We start from the raw sequence: 18,556 nt of genomic DNA, 5'->3' as shown, positions 1-18,556 counted from the left end.
AATGCCACTATTGCGTTTAACTCGTCGAGAGCTTTTCAGTGATATAAAATTTATCTCAATCTGACTCCCATATTGAAAGTTATGCCTATTCGAAGTTCGACCTATTATATTAGGCCACGTCAGCATTGAGCTGCCACATGGCATCCATGTAGCACTAGCACGTCAGCGTAATTTGAGTCTGTCATCATTGGGTTCCTATGTGACACTTAGACGTCAACTCTTTCATAGGGTCCCACCAAGTCTTCCCCCTTCATGTTTTGTAGCAATTTTCTTTGTTAATCAGTTAGCAAGCAATTCAGTGTGACAGTGATGTGCCAACTTTGCTACACTCTTGGACCCCCAAATCCCCAAATCTGTGCCTTCTTGTCGACAATTAGGACCAATGCCCATTTGGGCCTCCACAAGGGGTACACTTCTTCTGACATCAGATCCTAGACTCTCGAATCCATTCTAGCATGCGAGGGTAGGATTCAACCATCCAACCCCGTCGAATCCTAATCACTTGCTCCACCTACGGATCTCTCGGATATCGGGTTCAAATGAATATAATGTGTTGTGGCTCTTGTGCGTGGTAAGGAAAAGGTAGTTACCTGTCCAAAAGGAATCTAGTCCGCGCATAAAAGCGATCACTACCAAACCTTCAGACTTCTAGATATCTAGAGTCTGGATCATTTGCTCCACAAGGGGGAAATTCGACCGCAGAGAGATCGGCTGTCCTTGAAGTGAACACTTCTATCAACCCTGTGACCGACCACCTGTGGGTAGTGTATCTAGGAGAAATTTTTCTCCTAGATGGTCCTGAGCTGGCAGCCAACAACCCTTTGTCGCCACCAGATAGCTCGATATGCCAAGCCATGTGGTCCCTCCACCACTTGTCATGAATTTATGTTTGAAGGTGGGCTTCTTGACCTCAAAGGTATGGCTTGTCATTGGTAAAATTAAGTAATTTTCCTTACTTGTTATGTGCAATGTTGCACGAAGCGCCCCCCCCCACCCCACGGTTCCAAGCCCTGAAGTGCGTCCCGTAAGGAAGCGCCTAGGAAGCTTGGCCGGAAGTGCGCTTCCGAATTTTTTGTCGCTTCTTGGAAATTCGGAAGCGTGGTACGAAAGCACCACCTCCGAAGCGTCGAAGCGCGCTTCATACGGCGCTTCGGGCGTCGGAAGCGTGGCACTTCGGAGGAGGAAAGCGTTTAAAAAATCATTTTTTTTCAATTTTTTATTTTTATTTTAGGTGAGTTTGCTTGTTGGGGGTGGGTCCACCTTGGGTTAGGGTGACAAATGAAGGCAAAAAAAAATATAAATATAGTAGATGCTTCCTCATCGTAATGTTAAATTCTTAAAGTAAAAGTGACATTCTCCTTTATTTTTCATTTTCATCCTTTTACTTAAATTTTTAACATTACCATGAAATGACTCAGGATGTTTGAGAGAGGTTCTAGCCTCATTGGACTTCATATGGAGAAAATAGAATTTCATATCCTATTCAAAATTCAGCAGACTTAATAGTTTTTAGGAATTCAGGATCAATGGGATTGTGGCATTTCATTAGATTATATCAAGTATGAAGGTTTGCGATTAGCATTTAATCAAGAGCACCAAGCCCTATATGTACCCTAGTGTTGGTGGTGTTAATTGTTGAACTCCTTTGTCACGTGGCATGCCCTTAGCAAAAAATTACCTTTCAATCAAGTCAAAATCATCGATCAAGCATGTTAAGCTTTTTCTACCATATTTTAAGTCTTGAATTAGGTAGTTTGATCAAAATTGGGCAATGTTGACTAATATCCCTAGACAATCGAGGTAGAGGCAAAGGCTAGACAAGAGGAGAAGAATCTAGATTCTAGATGGTTGATGCTCGAATAATTAATCATTAATGTACAATGGATGTTATATCTATCTTGATTTATGCAAAAATATGCATGTTTTCATGTCTTCTACAACTAATTTGGTATTTGGGATGTTTGTTTTGAGTATAAATGCAAAAAAATATAAAAAAAATATGTATATAGCAGATGCTTCCGCAGACGCTTCGCTTCCTAGATTTTTGGAAAATGATGCTTCTGCGCCCCCGCTTCCAAAAAAAGCTTCCGCTTCGCCCCCGCTTCCAAAAAAAGCTTCCGCTTCGCCCCCGCTTCGTGCAACATTGGTTATGTGCACTTTTGGGCATGGATTGGTGGGGGGATTTGGCGGAAAGAGTGGGTTAGGCTTGTATTTGTGTCTCCATTCCCTGATTTCGTGGTTACCCTTGTATCCTTATCCCGTGGGATCTCCCTTATTGACCATTTGGATTTCGGGTTGGCACTACATGGAAAATCTCGATTTTGGTTGCATGGTCCTGCTTCCTGATACCACCTACATCACTCCCCTTCCACTCATTTTAGCCTCATTCATATTTTTTCTGATCCGGGTCTACATCTTTTTTCTGATCCGGGTCTACACGTGTCCACTAGGTCCACATAGGGTTAGCCGCCCCCTCCCCTTGTCCACACCTTGGCCTAGGCCTGGAACAATGCCCCGGAGGTTGATGCAGCTAAAAAGAAAAGAAAGGGCATAATTTGGCCACTCTTAACAGGAAATGTACAACAAAATGCAAAAGATGGTCGGGACATACAAATGTAGCACGTGGGCAAAAAACCAAACATGAGCTCTACCCCTTATCCATGGTAATCACCTTGGTTCCTATGGGCCCTAGATGAACCCCCTCTATCATTAAGGAACCCATGATTGTCTCAACCCCTGGTGGTTGATGAACCGCCCCACCTTAAGGGGGTATTCACTGCTACATATTACACATAATGCTCTCATCCCCTGGAGACCCAAGCAATTACAAAGAAAAAATCAATAACAGGCATATGAAGAAGGGTGGAAAAACAAAGGTCGGGGTAACTCATGTACCATGATTTGCTCCCTCCTACACTCATATACCCCGGTGTGGGCTTCCCTTATTTTAGCTACCCTGGCTCCTTAACATGTGGTTTGGTTGTTTTGCCTAATTCCCACTCCGTTCCATGATTATATCATCTGCCACCTACTATTTGAGGGATCTACCACAGAGATGTCACCCCTTCTAGAGGTTGAAACAACCTAATAGTGTCCTTGGCTAACCCCCTATTGAGCTTGGAGACACTTGTATCTGCCAAAGCCCACTATGGAAGGGCATGCCACCATGAAGTGCCCCATTGATTCCATGAATTGTAAGCTCTTTTGCTTGATTATTCTAATGATTCGTTGTATTGGAGGGCAAGGGGATGCATTGTATCTTATGCAAGATTGCAAGTGGATTCCCATATGGGGCTTGGTCTCCTTAGATAGGGTCCTAGCCCTCCAGAAAGCGACAATGGCACTTGTAGGTTGAGCGTTGAGAGCCATGGGCCTCCACCATAGCGGAGATTACTTCATGGATCCCCAACAACATTCGTTCATTGCTCTTATTCCACCTTTTGGATGAGGATGATGCATGTGGTTCACTATGCCCAACCGATTCCACAAATACACCACACACTTGGCAGATGTTCCAAGGTCCAAAGGATTGTTCCTTGCTGCAGAGGCAGGGCTTTTGTCACCATTCCAACCCTTATAGATGGCCTACAGGCGCTTCCGATCCATTTGGAGACCCATGAGGATGACTTTGTGCCTCCACACCCTCTTGGAAGTAGCATAGGTTTTTGCTCGGAAAACAAGGGGCCACCCCCTTGTCCACTATGATGGGAGTCCATTTCTACACCATGGCACCCTTTGGACTTAATTAGGCCTCCTCAAAGGCGCAAGGACTCACTTTGTTGATCATTCGACCCTCTTGAGAGGCTTATTCATGTATTATTGAGTTATTTGGTGGGCTTGTCACCCAAAGTTTGTTTATTATGCACATTATTTTATTATAGGGGCTAAATTATGCCTAATTAGCTAAATCGAATTCATTAGGAAGTGTATAAATAGAAGTGCGATGAATCATTTGGATCATCATCACTTGGATTGGATCATTATCTTTTGAGAGATTTTCGCTATTCTTTTTGGATGATGAAATTGGATGAATAGATGAATTTTGATGTTTGGATCTCTTCATTTTGTCTTGGAGCTTATATATTGGCATATGATGATGATTGGATATAGTTATTCTCACATGTAAGTTCTTTTTAATGCTATTTTGTCACTCTTTTTATGCCACATGCATGTTGCTCGGAATTTTCGCTATACTAGGCTAAAATTTGCTGCTTTTCTTGTGTAAAGTGGTGGAAATTTGTCGCTTTATAGTGTTGCATCATGTCATGGGCCATGTTTGAATAAGTGAATGTTCCTAGACATATTTTGTTGAAATTTTATCTTGATAAGTCATTACATATTGCATATCGAAGTATAAAGACCTTGAAGCAATTGTCCATGCCCTAATTGTTATGCGAAATTGTTTTATAGGCCTCCTTGACTAAGTGAATCCATTCCAATCATTGAAATATCCTTGACTCCATTTCCCCCAAAAGATTAGGCAGTGGTCCTCCATAGGTGATCACCTTAAAGTATATCTTTCTCACATTTTCTCTTTCTTTCTAGGCCTAGTCTACATAGGTCACCTAGAGCATCAGTTATCTCACAATCTCGCCATCCAAATACTTCGATTTTTGGTCCACAACTGCGTTGGCCTTTTCTCTAAAGGCTCTCCAAATTTGAAGCAAATCTAATGGTGGGATCTTGGATTGCAAGCCCTAGCTCGAGGACCGTTTCTTGCCTTAGGTTTCCTTTGGCTAGTGACCTCATTGGGATTATTGTATCAAATTCAAAGAAAATTTCTCCTTTAATCCCTTTCTCCCCCTCAATTAGGTCAAGCACACCCTTGATTGATCAATTCCACCCCCTTGACCTAATTCTGGGTCCACTTGGTCCCGTGTGGTCCCACAACATTTTAAAGATAAATCCACAAAGACGACTTGGAATCCAAGTTTCCACAAGGATTTTAAGGTCTAAGAATCTCCTTGACAAGTCATATATTCAAACCCTAGCCTTTGGAATTCTCCTAAGCCCTTCCTAGAGAGCCTTTCATCTTTCTTTCCGAGCAAGCAAGCCATATATTTGAGCCTCTCTTGTGAATAGGCTTCTAGGATCACCTTTCATCGTATCATTGATCCATTCATCTTCATGATCCTTATTATACCGGGTCTCCTCCTATCGGTGAAAGTCCATAAAGAGCAGGGAGGTTTAGTTGAAGTGACAATGGGCTATTGCTCCATTGTTTGCATTGACCTAGTAGTTTCCCTTTTAGGATCCCTCCTAAGACCCCTGCTAGTTTGAGTGGTAACATTTTGGTGCCGTTGTTGGGGACACAAAACATGTGTTTTGTTCCCCATACGACTTATTTGTTGATTTAGGGCAACATCGTATGTGCTCTAGCCACGAAAATTGATGGAGAGGCTAAGGCACATGAGATCTCCAATACCTAGAAAGGGTTTGGGTAGATTCTAAACAGTTTGGGAGATATTAAAATAATTAATATTTTTAATGGAGTCCTTAAGTCTAAACTTAGGGAAAATAAAATATTAATGTGAACTAATACAAAACTGTGTTAGAATGGTTCAAAATCTAAGTTGCAGGAAACATTGGAGAAGGGTTCGTTTCCGACCGGTAACGAAACGAAAATGAGGAAACTCGAACCGTACGGCCTGGAAACTCTTTTCCGACCATACTGGCCCGTTTCTCGAGGAGGAAATGTGGCCAATACCGCCGGAAACGCGTTTCCAGGCCGTACGGTGGAGTTTCCTCTTCTAACTTGATTTTTTCTTGTATTTTTTTCAATTTTTTCGCTACTAATTTTTAATTGGGTGACTAAAATATCTTCTGGATGCTTCTAGATGCCTCTCAAGTTATAACAAAGAGGATTTTTTGAGTGGGGCAGCCTAATGTTCAAGCCTATGGCCCTAGTGTTGATATGCAATTCATGGTAATGTTAAATTCTTAGAGTAAAAATGACATTCTCTTTTATTTTTCATTTTCATCCTTTTACTTAAATTTTTAACATTACCATGAAATGACTCAGGATGTTTAAGAGTGGTTTTGCCCTCATTGGATTTCATATGGAGAAAGTAGAATTTTAGATCTCACTCAAAATCTAGTAGACTTATCTGTTTTTAGGGTTTCAAGATTGGCAGGATTGTAATGTTTCCATTGGATTTTGTCATGTACTAGGGTATGGAACTTGTATTTAATCAAGAGAACCAAGTGCTCTATGCAGGGGAGACTTCCAATAATCAAGAGCACATAGGATACCAGGGTATGGAACTTGTATTTAATCAAGAGCACTAAGGTCGTTCGACTATGTAGGAGGAGACTCCCAATCAAGCATGAGACAAGAAATTAGAAATTTCTCATGGCTGATTTTGGATATTGCTATTTTCATTATGTGATCATTCATGAGTAAATGTGATGTAAATTTAGAGACTTATAGTTTATGCATTGACAATTGACAATTTAATCATAATGTGATAAATTAGAATGTATCTTCTATGCTTTATGATTGCACATATTTTTTAAATGTTCTAATATATATATATATATATATATATATATATATTGCGTTTCCCCGTTTCCAAAATTTGGAGGGGTCACGTTTCATACCCGTGCTCGTTTCGGAAACTCATACCCGTTTCCCCATTTCATGCAACTTAGTTCAAAAGTCATGGATCAAGCCAGTTCTAATCTTAGCCGTTGATTAGGGACTTAATCTCGGTTGTTTATTTGTCAACGAGAAAAGTATAAGAGGAGGCTTGAGGGTCACTTGGAGAACACACTAAGAGATCAAGATTTCGACTTTCTGGGGCTGAGTTTGCTAAGAAAGTTGAGAGAGTGATCAGAGTTGCAGTTGAGGGGCAGTGAATACAAAAGCAGAGATAGCACCGGGAGAAACAAAGTAGCCAGAGAGAGGGACGCAAAAGAAGCCAAGGGTTCACGCAGAGCCAGCTAGGGTTCATGCAGAGGCAACCAGGAGTTGCGCAGTGCCTCAGAGGTCCAGCGTGGGTGATGCAAAAGGCCAGAGGACTAACCCAGTGCCTCTAAAGGCTAACGCAGGCCAAGCCAGGGTGACGCTGGGCTAATGTTCGGCTAGAGAGAGGCTGATGCAGTCCTTAGAGGCTGACGCTGGGGCTTTGTGGGGCAGATTGGCGCTGTGGCGCTGCCGGAGTGTTTATTCGGGGTTGCAACCGAAATATCTACTTCCGAGTAGAGAGGTACTACTGCCGAGAGTTTTCTCTGTTGGGTATGTCGGATTTGGCACCCAGATTGTATTATGAAACTGCTTAATAAATCAAACCCTCACATAGTTGCACCGGTTTTCTCGCATTGGGTTTTTCCGAGGACACTAGTCCAAAAACAAGGGTGTCACTTGTGTGCTTGTTTCTATTTCCTTCAGTTGATGATCTGTAATGTGTTGAGCATGCATTTGTATTTATTTCTAGTATTTACATGGTAAATAACTTGTTAATTAACATAACAAGTAGGTAGGAATAAATCAGTAAAGTGCATGAAGGGTTTCTAATGTGTCATACTTAGAAATTCCAACATGGTATCAAAACGTGGTTGCAGATCACAGGAGAATTGAGGACATCAGTTGAACAGAGCAGCAACAACAAAAAAACAATTGTCCTGAGTGACAGAAGCTGTTCCTAGTAGCAAGGAAGGGGTGACGCAGTTGGCTGAGGAGGCTGATTCGCCGGTGTTGGGATTGCGCAGAGCCTAGGAGCTCTAACCTTCAGTTTGTTGGGGTTTAGGAGGTTGTGGGTAAGTTGCAGAGTGTAATATCCCTCCCCTTAATAATAAATAATAAATAATAAGAATAATAAATAATAATATAATAATAAATAAAATAATAATTAATAATTAATAATAGAAATAATAAATAATAATAAATAAATCACTCAAAAATAAATAATAAAAATAATAAATCATAAATGTTAAATAATAAATGATATTAAAAATATGTACAAAGAAAATAAATAAAAATAATAAAAATAAAAATAGTAATAACTATACTAAAACTCTAAATAAGAATAAATAGAAATAAAACAAGAAAAATATCAAAAAGAAGGAAATAAAACAAGAAAAGCTAAAAATCAAAAGAAAAGTAAAGAAATAAAACAAGAAAGCTAAAAATCAAAAGAAAGTTGCATGTAGACACATGGAGTGTGTGCATGTGGTTCCCCTTCCAATGTTGTTCTATTTAATAGATAGTGAGGACGATGAGAGGCATTCATGCATTCCATCATTCCGAGATTCTATCTTTCATTCTCTTGGGAGAATGGAGTTCTAAGACTTAGGAGTCACTGGCAGTAGTACGTTGATTGAGGGCTCGGGGGTGGCCAGTTGTAGCAAATCCTTGCGCAATTGAGCCTACGTTTGGGTGGAGAGTCGTCCCCAAAACTTGTTGCGGTAAGCCTACTTCTACCATAGGTAAGCACTATTCATAGTTTGAATTTAGTTAATTAATTACATGTTTATTTGGCTAGGTAAGGGCCACTCTGGTTTAAGTTAATGTTAATAAGTTAATTAGATATTTATTTTGGGTTGTTACATATGGTATCAGAGGCTTTGGCTCAACCCTTAGGGCCTATGGGCATCTTAGAAAAAAAATTATTTTGTTGGAATTTTTAACTTGACTTGTTTTGAAGTTACAGAATGGTTACTTCCAGGAGGCTGCATATTTTTTCTACAAACCCTCGCTATACACGTAAATTTTTATTCAGTGCATACTTACTGCATAGTTATATTTTGATGGTGTTCATTTTTAAAGTCATTCCTATGAGTAAGCTCCACAGCTAATCTTATCATGTACATATTTTCATATCCGGGCTCCTTCTTGTTGTCCCCTGCATCTTTACTGGTTGTTTATTCCAATTTTCTTAATCTAGAGACCACCCAATTATTTATAATCAAATTTCTTGGGAATTGTTGGGGATTCTCAAGTAGAGCCCATGGAGGCATGGAAAGCTTTGTAATTGTACACAAAGTGGGTTTTTAAAAGAGAAATTTTTTATTTTACCTTAATTAAATTAATCCATATTTTTTTTAATGAAGTGAAATAATTTAATTTAAATAGAAAAAAAAAAGAATGCATGCAAGTAGTAGTTGTCCATAACCCCAAATTTTCTCTATTCTTGTAAAGCCCCTCTTTCCTTGATTATTAAAACCCTTGCGTGATAGCCCATAAATTATTCCTTTTACCTTAGGGAGTTTCCTCCTAAAACGAATTTACAATACTCGATTCTCTTCCGTGAAAGAATGAAATGCAATAAGATTCATTTAATGGTAACTTTTGGTACTGTCAATAATTTTTTTGGGTGCCTCCACGCAGAGGGAACAGAGTTATGGATTATTAAATTTTGGGTCCTTCGAAAGATAGTCAAATAATTTAATTTTCAAGTTTTCTATCCTTATGTGAACCACCCCTCAGTTGATGCAATTGCGAAGGAAGTTAAATTTCGAGAAAGCTCATGCTGTTTTAAATTGTTACTTCGAATATAGTTTCATGTGCCCACCATGGCCTAGTTCACTCATGGTTAAAATTAATACAATCAGTGTATTTAGCAATTTTGGTTATCAAGCTTTGTCATAAACGATGAAGTCTATTTTTCTTTATTATTTAATAACTCGAGTTGTCGCTGAGTTAACTCGATTGTCCAACTATCATCGAGTCAGATTATTTTGACTTTACCGAACCCAAATACAAGTGAATATTGACTATTATTTTGTTGAAGCTATTTTGGTATTAAATTTTGGAGTTACTCAACGTTTTCAGTTATTATGCCCATATTTTTAATCTTCAAAGTGGGATTATTAGTTTTACTAATCACGATGCGGGAATGCATTATTCCTCTTTTCGTTCCTTGCCAGTAGAATATATGCTGGAAATTCATTTTATTAAAGTTTATATTAGTCCTTGTATTTTCTCTCATTAATATTTTCAGGAGGGGTATTTAAACGTTCATTTGAAAATTCTCTTTTACTATTTAAGGAATTATTGCTTCGTAATCTCATAATAAAAATAATACATAATACATAATTCAACATAACTCCGGGACGAAGTTCCTTAAAGGGGGAGAGTATGTAATATCCCTCCCCTTAATAATAAATAATAAATAATAAGAATAATAAATAATAAATAATAAAAATAATTAATAATAGAAATAATAAATAATAATAAATAAATCACTTAATAATAAATAATAAAAATAATAAATCATAAATGTTAAATAATAAATGATATTAAAAATATGTACAAATAAAAGAAATAAAAATAATAAAAATAAAAATAGTAATAACCATACTAAAACTCTAAATAAGAATAAATAGAAATAAAACAAGAAAAATATCAAAAAGAAGGAAATAAAACAAGAAAAGCTAAAAATCAAAAGAAAAGTAAAGAAATAAAACAAGAAAGCTAAAAATCAAAAGAAAGTTGCATGTAGACACATGGAGTGTGTGCATGTGGTTCCCCTTCCAATGTTGTTCTATTTAATAGATGGTGAGGAAGATGAGAGGCATTCATGCATTCCATCATTCCGAGATTCTATCTTTCATTCTCTTGGGAGAATGGAGTTCTAAGACTTGGGAGTCACTGGCAGTAGTACGTTGATTGAGGGCTAGGGGGTGGCCAGTTGTAGCAAATCCTTGCGCAATTGAGCCTACGTTTGGGTGGAGAGTCGTCCCCAAAACCTTGTTGCGGTAAGCCTACTTCTACCATAGGTAAGCACTATTCATAGTTTGAATTTAGTTAATTAATTACATGTTTATTTGGCTAGGTAAGGGCCACTCTGGTTTAAGTTAATGTTAATAAGTTAATTAGATATTTATTTTGGGTTGTTACACAGAGTGGAGCTGGTGGGGTACTGTAGTCAGAACAGTATCTAACAGGGCAAGGCCAAGGTAGAGGGAGTTGCTGCCGAGGTGGGTTCCTAGCCAAGGAATCCAGATAAGTGTTGCAGTTGCATAAACGATTGGAAAGGGGCATCTCGACATTGGCAGAAGGGTTTCCAGGAGGGAAATCGAGGCTCAAAGGAGTCATACCAAGAACTTCCAGGAGGGAAATCGAGGCTCAGAGGAGTCATACCAAGAACTTCCAGGAGGGAAGTAGAGGAGCAACGAAATGGCACTACACGGAGTAAGAGACTAGGACAGACCAGACGGAGCCTCAAATTTTGTAGTCTGGAAGGCCAAAATCTTATCCGTACTAGACAGGAATCGTGTCAAGCACTTCGCCTTGAGGACGATAGCTATGCCAGTTGATTCGGCTGATAACGACAGGTACGAGGATGCAATGGCGAGGGCTAAGAGTATCATCCTTGACGGGGTCAAGGATCATATAATACCACATATTGCTGAGAAGAACACGACACAGGAGATGTGGGAGGCCCTGACCAAGTTGTATCAGCATACTTCCGTGCAGAGGAAGATGTTACTAGAAAATCAGCTGCGATCATACCAGATGAAGGGAGAACAGATCAACCCATTCCTCGGTCGATTGAAGGAGATCCAGGATTAGCTGACTTCCATGGGGGCAACGCCGGATCCAGAATTGATGGTAAGAACAACCCTGAACGTAGTCTCAGAATACTGGGAGGTGTTTGTCCAGAGTATACTGGGCAGGCGACCCTTCCGGATTGGGAGGAAATGTGCTCTGCTCTTCGCCAAGAAGAGATCAGAAGGCTGAGCAAGGCGGGAAGCAGTGGCAAGGGGATCAGAATCAAGGAGGAGGATGAGGAGGATGTTGCCCTAGCATCTGAGGGAAAACAAGGGAAACGGAAGAAGAAGGACCTCTCTAAGGTCGAATGCTTCCATTGTGGGGCGCTGGGTCATTATGTGACCCAATGTCCAAGGAAGAAGAGTAAGGGAGAGGCCTCCGAGACCAAGGCAGCGTCAGCAAGGGCAGAAAAGGAAGTGGAGACAGAAGATGATTTTGCCATGAGTGCTCATGTGCCACTTTAGAAGAAGTGGGAAGACATTGAGCTGTAGTCAAGAGGACTACAGGCGATGAGGGGCAAGATCCTCAAGGTACCTAGCCTCTTGGATTAGACCTTGCTACGGGAGCCCCGAAGAGGAGTAGCAGTACTGGCGATGTCAGTAGAGACGGATGCAGATGGAGCGACAGAGGGAGCTACAGTGCAGGATTCCCAGGACAACGCGAGGCTAGCAGGCTGCAATAGTGCGAGAGGCACGGGAGTGTTGCACTAGTGCAGGATGGCACAGAGAGGTGTGTAACAGTGCGAGATGCATGGATTTGTTGCAGCAACGCAGAGGTCAGAGAGGGAGCACTTGTCAGTGACAGAGGGAGATTCAGCATCAGGAGTGTTTCTAGCCTGACAGAGATGTCAGAGTTGGGAGATCAGTTACTTACTTCTTAGTAACAAGGTTGCAGTGCAACAATTATGGGCAGCACGATGCAGCATGATGAGAGGGGTTGCAGTGCAGATGCAGCAGTGGCAGTCGCAGAGCCATGGGCAGCAGCACGGATGTAGAGGGAGTTGTAGTACAGATGCAACAGTGGCAGTGGCAGGGCCATGGGTAACAGTACAAGATGCAACAGTGCAGAGGATGTTGGGCAGCAGGCCTAGCATCAGCACAGGGACCGATGCTGGATGATCAGAGTAATACTCAGTGAGGAGTATTACTAGAGCACAGTCCTTGCTAAGAGGGAGTGTTGATTTGGGGTAGCATCGGATGTGCTCTAGCCACAAAAATTGGTGGAGAGGCTAAGGCACATGAGATCTCCAATACCCAGAAAGGGTTTGGGCAGATTCTAAACAGTTTGGGAGATATTAAAATAATTAATATTTTTAATGGAGTCCCTAAGTCTAAACTTAGGGAAAATAAAATATTAATGTGAATTAATATAAAACTGTGTTAGAATGGTCCAAAAGTCATGGATCAAGCCAGATCTAATCTTAGCCATTGATTAGGGGTTTAATCTCGGCCGTTTATTTGTCAACGAGAAAAGTATAAGAGGACGCTTGAGGGTCACTTGGAGAACACACCAAGAGATCAAGATTTTGACTTTCTGGGGCTGGGTTTGCTAGGAAAGTTGAGAGAGTGGTCAGAGTTGTAGCTGAGGGGTAGTGAATACAGAAGCAGAGAGGCAGAGATAACACCGGTAGAAACAACGCAGTAGCCAGAGAGAGGGACGCAAAAGCAACCAAGTGTTCACGCAGAGCCAACTAGGGCTCATGCAGAGGCAGCGAGGCGCTGTGTAGTGCCTCAAAGGTCCAACGTAGGTGACGCAAAGGGCCATAGGACTGACGCAGGCCAAGCCAGGGTGACGTTGGGCTAACACTGGGCCAGAGAGAGGCTGACGCTGGGGTTTCGTGGGGCAGATTGGCGCTGTGGAGCTGCCGGAGTGTTTATTCGAGGTTTCACCTGGAATATCTGCTTTCGAGTAGAGAGGTACTACTGTCGAGAGTTTTCTCTGTTGGGTATGCCATATTTGGCACCCAGAGTGTATTCTGAAACAGCTTAATAAATCAAACCCTCACATAGTTGCATCGTTTTCCTGCATTGGGTTTTTCCGGGGACATTAGTCCAAAAACAACGGTGTCACTTGTGTGCTTGTTTCTATTTCCTTCAGTTGATGATCTGTAATGTGTTGAGCATGCATTTGTATTAATTTTCAGTATTTACATGGTAAATAACTTGTTAATTAACAAAACAAGTAGGTAGGAATAAATCAGTAAAGTGCATGAGGGGTTTTTAACGCGTCAGAACATTATTGGAAACTCCATTGGAAGAACGAAGCCCTAGTTCTTCACTGAGCTTTAAGGTTGATGCTTGTAGGGTGAAGCAAGCATTTTTCTAGGTATCTTTAAATTCACCGTGGCGACTCCTACATAATTTACATGTATATCTCAAGTAAGGTTTCTTTCTTTGATGATTTTCCAGCTTTGGACATCATTAGCATCCCTGGGCACCCCAATCATGTCACGGGAAGGATGGTACATGGGTTGCCCGTGTTTGATGGTGATCCACTCTCTGTAATTGACTATGTAGAAATATTCAATGCACATACTTCAAAGGAGAAGGTGGTCCACCAGGATGTCGTTATGTTGTTGTTCTTTAGTTCTCTCTATGGTCATAACTCATGGTTGCAAAATCACAAACCTAGGAGCATCTCATCTATTGAGGAGTTCCTTGATGGCTTTCTTAGACATTTTCAAGTATGCCCCGCATTAAGCATTCAAGAGGAAGCCTTCATAGAGCATCATCAAGACATTGAGGTTATAAGTAATGAGCAGGAAGACGAGTCTTCCTTGGGTCCACATGATGAAAAGGGTGATTTTGAGGACACATGTGTTGGGAAGGATGAGTCTTTGGAAGGAGAAGTTGAGACTAACCTTACCTTTCTCAAGAATATTACTCCTGATGACTCTCCTTTTGAGAACCTTGAGGAAGGTGATCCCACTAGCCCCTTGGAAGATGACATTGGAGATTACTTCCACATTGAAAAGGAGAAATGGGAAATTGTTGGTCCTCAATTCGATTATGCTCCCATTTACGACACCGACAAGGAGGATGAGGTTGAGATTGGTCTTCCCTTTCTCTCGGGCATTATTTGTGATAACATATCCATTGATACCCTTGGGAAGGAGAATTATTATTTTCCCTTGCATGAAGAGGGGCAGTAATAAGTAATTGATTTTCCTTTTATGGGAGACTCAGTCTTTGATACTAATAATGATGAAATCGATAAGGTTCCCACCTATCCTTATGATTCCGTATTTAAATCACTTAAGCCTTTAGAATATGATTTTGAGGAGGAAAAACCTATTGAATATAATACTTCACCTTCCCTTTTGCCTCTTCCTATTATTCATCATCTTAAGTCTTCCACAAGTAATTCCCTCGCCCCTTTTTGTATGATCTCAAGTGACTATGAGCCCTTTACCCCTCATTGAATATACTTTATCTCCTTTGACACCCTCACAGTTATGCTCACTCCATAATCTCCCCTCTCCAATGTGACCATCACCTTGAGGAACCTATTTGTTGCACTCCTTCCTCCCCTCACCCTTTGTTCCCCTCTCATCATGACGTTGTGGCATCTACAAAGCATAATATTATAAACAATAATTGTGATAAGGAGTTCTTGAGAGTGATCTTTCATTCCACCGTTGGGTACTTAGAGGGAAAGCCCTGCACCTCTAGATTGGCTTATTTTCCTTCTCCTAGGGCTTCCTTTTACCTCGAATGGAGATCATATTTTCCCACTTCCCACCCGCTTCATCCTCCATATAATTATATCCGCATTCTCTTTGGGATTTGCTACATGAGTAATCATACTGGCAAGCATATGTATATTGATATGATGATATGTTGGTTGCACTGGCTTTATGATTACACTTAGTATTAGCATTACTATATGCATGTTAGGGTGGGATGCCTTGCATGATGATTTTTCGCATTAGAGCTAACATCATATGATATTTTTCATGGTAGATTTGTTGCATTTAGATTAAATTTGCATATCTTTACTTTCCTATTGATTTTTACGGCGTAATATTAAGGATGGTTGATCATTAATCACCACGAAAACATGCTGCCCCATGTGCTTGGTCTTTGTATGTGTAGGTAACAGGGCCATGATAACCAAGAGATTGCTAGTGTTCTCATGACCTCCCATTCGAGTAGCTTCACGCACTTTTCTGAGAGCTCATGTCCCAGTTGGAGCCAGAGGTTACTCACCACCTGTGGGTCGTGTATATATGAGAAAATTTTCTCCTAGATGGTCCTAAGCCGACAACCAAAAACCCCTTGTCGCCATCAGATAGTTCGATGTGCCATTTTCTTCACCACCTGAGCCAGCCATGTGGTTCCTCAACCACTTGTCATGAATGTATGCTTGAAGGTGGGACTCCCAACTCGAAAGGTATGGCTTGTCATTGGTATAGTTAAGTAATTTTCCTTACTTATTATGGGCACTTTTGGGCATGGATTGGTGGGGGGATTCGGAGGAAAGAGTGGGTTAGGCTTGTATTCGTGTCTCCATTGTCTCATTTCGTGGTTGCCCTTGTATCCTTGTCCCGTGGGATCTCTTTTACTAACCATTTTGCTTTTGGGTTGGCACTACACGGGAAATCTCAATTTTGGTTGTGTGAATCTGCTTCTTGATACCACCTACATCACTTCCCTTCCACTCATTTTAGCCCCATTCATCTATTTTCCCATCTAGGTCCACATGTGTCCACTGGGTCCACATAGGGTTAGCCTCCCCCTCCCCTTGTCCACACCTCGGGTCGGGCCTGGAATGATGCCCCAGAGGTTGATCCAACTAAAAAGAAAATAAAGAGCATAATTTGGCCACTCTCAATGGGAAATGTACCACAAAATGCAAAATATGGTCGGGACTTACAAATTTAGCACCTGGGAAAAAAACCAAACATGAGCTCTACCCCTTATCCATGGCCATCACCCTAGTTCCTATGGGCCCGAGATGAGCCCCCTCTATCATTAAGAAACCCATGATTGTCCCAACCCTAGGTGGGTGATGAACTGCCCCACCTTAAGGGGTATTCACTACTACATATTAAACATAATGCTTTCACCCCTTGGAGCCCCAAGTAGTTATGAAGAAAAAATCAATAAAAGGCAAAAGGAATATGAAGAAGGGTGGAAAAACAAAGGTTGGGGTAACTCATGTACCATGATTTGCTCCCTCCTACACTCATAGACTTTGATGTGGGCTTCCCTTATTCTAGCTACACTGTCTCCTTAACATGTGGTATGGAAGTTTTACGTAATCCCCACTCTGTTGCATCAATATATCATTTGCCACCTACCAATTGAGGGATCTACCATGGACATGTAACCCCCTCTAGAGGTTGAAACCACCTAATAGGGTCCTTGGATAACCCCTTATTGAGCTTGGAGACACTTGTACCCGCCAAAGCTCACTATGGAAGGGCATGCCACCATGAAGTGCCCCATTGATTGCATGACTTGTAAGCTCTTTTGCTTGATTATTCTAATGATTCGTTGTATTGGAGAGCAAGGGGACACATTGGATCTTATGTAGGATTGCAGATGGATTCCCATATGGGGCTTGGTCTCCCTATACGGGGTCCTAGCCCTCCAGAGAGCGACAGTGACACTTGTAGGGTGAGCGTCGAGAGCCATGGGCCTCCACCATAGTCCAGATTACTTCATGGATCCCCAACATCGTTTGTTGATTTCACTTATTCCACCTTTTGGATGAGGATGATGCACTTGGTTCACCTGCCCAGCCGGTTCCATAGATACATCGTACGCTTGGCAGATGTTCCAGGGTCCAGAGGATTGTTCCCCGTTGCATAGGTAGGGATGATGTCATCATTCCAACCCTTATAGATGGTCTACAGGCGCTTCCGATCCATTTGGAGACCCATGAGGATGACTTTGTGCCCCCACACCCACTTGGGAGCACCACAGGTTTTTGCTAGGAAAGCAAGGGGCCACCCCCTTGTCCACTATGATGGGAGTCCATTTCTACATCACGACACCCTTTGGACTTCATTAGGCTTATTCATGTATTATTGAGCTATTTGGTGGGCTGTCACCAAAAGTTTTGTTATTATGCAAATTATTTTATTTTAGGGGCTAAATTAGGCCTAATTAGCTAAATCAAGTTCATTAGGAATTTTATATATAGAAGTGTGATGAATCATTTGGATCATCATCACTTGGATTGGATCATTATCTCTTACGAGATTTTCGCTATTCTTTTTGGAGGACAAAATTGGATGGATGGATGAATTTTGATGTTTGGATCTCTTCATTTTGTCTTGGAGCTTCTATATTGGCATGTGATGTTGATTGGATATACGTATTCTCACATGCAAGTGCTTTTTAATGCTATTTTGTCACTCATTTTATGCCACATGCATGTTGCTCAGAATTTTTGCTATACTAGGCTGAAATTTGTTGCTTTTCTTGTGTGAAATCGTGGAAAATTGACTCTTTATAGCATTGCATCATGTCATGAGCCATGTTTGAATAAGTGAATGTTCCTAGAGATATTTTGTTGAAATTTTATCTTGATAAGTCATCACATATTGCATATTGCATACTTCTCCTTCAACTTTTGTGCTGGCCCTAGAATTCTGTTGTTGCTGGCTAAAATGGGACTGGTGTTTTAACCCTCTAGAGTGCTAAGAAAATTCTGCAAAATTAATCGTGGGCTCTCCTCACCAAACCCACAAAAACCAATAAAGAAATGGGCCTCCTTCCAACCTCCTAAAATTGACCCCAAATAGTGTGAATTCCTCCTATAGTTGGGTGTTCATAACACCTGTATCCCACTTGCCAAATGAGCCCCCAAATGTTGAGAAATGTCCCCCAAAATTCCCCTTATGCCTCCTGGAAAATGTCAGCCCAAAATCCCTAGTCAATCCTCCCACAACTAAATCACTCGACAAGGGATTGCGCAGGCCCATTGACACTACCACTGCGTATGCCCTGGAAAAAGAAATTCAGCCTGAGGAATAGTGTTAAAATTGGCAACTAGGGCCAAACTCCATGTGGGTCATCTTAGTTATGGAAACTGATATTTTTTCTTGGATTC

General features: G+C 41.1%; 1 protein-coding gene across 2 annotated transcripts in view; it reads left to right on the top strand.

Moving 5' to 3' along the window:
• LOC149250866 (putative RNA-dependent RNA polymerase 1) overlaps positions 1 to 18,556 on the top strand; it is a 197,445-nt gene that overhangs the window by 83,897 nt on the left and 94,992 nt on the right. The window lies entirely within an intron of this gene.

Source organism: Pinus tabuliformis, chromosome 7 (assembly GCF_031772625.1).
Source record: "Pinus tabuliformis cultivar Carrire ecotype Pingquan chromosome 7, CPIR1, whole genome shotgun sequence".
In the NCBI taxonomy this organism is placed as follows: Eukaryota; Viridiplantae; Streptophyta; class Pinopsida; order Pinales; family Pinaceae; genus Pinus; species Pinus tabuliformis.
The sequence above is the reverse complement of the archived record's forward strand: the minus strand, read 5'-3'. Positions and strand labels throughout refer to the sequence as shown.